This window comes from Enhydra lutris, unplaced genomic scaffold (assembly GCF_002288905.1).
Source record: "Enhydra lutris kenyoni isolate GAN:26980312 unplaced genomic scaffold, ASM228890v2 scaffoldscaffold111, whole genome shotgun sequence".
NCBI lineage: Eukaryota > Metazoa > Chordata > Mammalia > Carnivora > Mustelidae > Enhydra > Enhydra lutris.
Genome location: NW_019154195.1, coordinates 574,331 through 576,305, shown reverse-complemented (window position 1 = coordinate 576,305; position 1,975 = coordinate 574,331). Strand labels below are relative to the sequence as shown.

Genomic DNA, 1,975 nt, shown 5'->3' with positions numbered 1-1,975 from the left:
ATTTTCATGCAGAGTAATGTCTGAGTAGGGTGAATTATGTATTCCATTGGCTTGATTTCCGTAACATTCATTGGCATCTGATATTCAGTTCAATAGTTTTCTAAGCATTGCTAACTTTCAATTGACTTTCCTTAATGCACTCTCTGGTGTGTGCTGCAATGTATACTAAAATGAAGGCCTCTCCACATTCACGATGTTCCAAGGCTTTGAATCTAGTATACATTTTGACACATTGAGTAAGCACTGAATTCCAGTTACAGGCTTGGCCACATTCTTTACATTTCACACTTTCACTCTTTTTTTTTTTTTTATGATTTTATTTATTTGACAGAGAGATCACAAGCAGGCAGAGAGGCAGGCAGAGAGAGAGGAGGAAGCAGGCTCCCCTAGAGAGCAGAGAGCCCGATGCAGGGCTCGATCCCAGGACTCTGAGATCATGACCTGAGCCGAAGGCAGCGGCTTAACCCACTGAGCCACCCAGGCGCCCCTCACACTTTCACTCTTGTATGAAAACAATGATGTGCAGAAAGTTGGGAGTCCCACTGACAGGTCAGACACATTCTTAGCATTTGTACACTTCTCTCCTATTTAAAATCTCTCATAGGCAGTGAGGAGGGAGCAGTCCTTAGGCACTCTCTCACATTCATTACATCCGTAATTTTCTCTGCAGGGTGAATTCTGTGATGTGCAGTAAGGGTTGTGTGCCTGCTAGAGGTTTGGCCACGTTATTCATCTGGTGTCTTTCCAGTATGAATTCTCTGTTTAGAAGACATGCATGCTGGACAAAGGCCTTGCCACACTGGTTATATTTGTGAGGTTATTCTCTAATATGAAATCTCTCATAGGCATGAATCAGTGAGCACTGTTTAACCAATTTTGCTCACATTCTCTTTTTCTTTCATTCTTTAAGATATTATTTATTTAAGAGAGATGGAGAGAGAACACAAGTAGAGAGGAGGGTCAGGCAGGGGGAGAGAGAGAAGCACGCTGGCCGCTGAGCAGGGAGCCCGATGCAGAGCTCAATCCCAGGACCCTGGGATCATGACCTGAGCTGAAGGGAGCCCCATAACTGCCTGAGCCACCCAGGTGCCCTTGTTCTATACACTGGTAAGCCTTCTATCTAGTATGACTATTACGATGTTTAGTGTGGACTGAGTGCATGTAAAGGCCTAACAACATTCTTTTTTTTTTTTATTTTAAGGATTTAATTTATTTATTTGAGAGAGAATGAGTGAGAGAGAGCATGAAAGAGAAGGTCAGAGGGAGAAGCAGACTCCCCCAAGGAGCTGGGAGCCGGATGTGGGACTCGATCCAGGAAGTCCGGGATCGTGACCTGTGCGAAGGCAGTCACTCAACCAACTGACCCACCCAGGAGCCCCGCCTAACAACATTCTTGATGTTGGTAAGGTTTCTCTCCAGGATGAATTCTCTGATGCTCAGTAACACTTGACGTGCAGTTAAAGGCCTTGCCACATACATGACATTCGTCAGGTTTCTCTCCAGTATGAATCCTGTGATGTCGAGTAAGTGTTGAACTGTTTATAAAATCCTTGCCACACACTTGACATTGGTAAGGTTTCTCTCCAATATGAATTCTGTAATGTTGAGTAAGGCCTCAGTTGTGGTTAAAGGCCTTGCCACAGTCTTGATATTGGTAAGATGTCTTTCCATTACAAATTCTCTGATGCTGACTAAGCCTTGAGCAGCAGTAGAGGCCTTGCCATATTTTTAGAATTTATAGGGTTACTCTAGTATGAGTTCTGCTATGTCGACTGAGGTGTGAGCTCACCTTAAAGGCCTTGCCACATTCCTGACATTGGTAAGGTTTCTCTCCAGTATGAATTCTGTGATGTTGTATAAGGTTTGAATTGTATATAAAGGCCTTGCCACATTCTTGACATTGGTAAGGTTTCTCTCCAGTATGAATCCTGTGATGTTTAGTAAGTTGTGAAGGGACGGCATAGGCCTTACCACA

At 43.8% G+C, this 1,975-nt stretch overlaps 1 pseudogene; it reads right to left on the bottom strand.

The window, feature by feature from the left end:
• Positions 1-1,381: 1,381 nt before the first annotated feature.
• LOC111139596 overlaps positions 1,382-1,975 on the bottom strand; it is a 7,822-nt pseudogene continuing 7,228 nt past the window's right edge.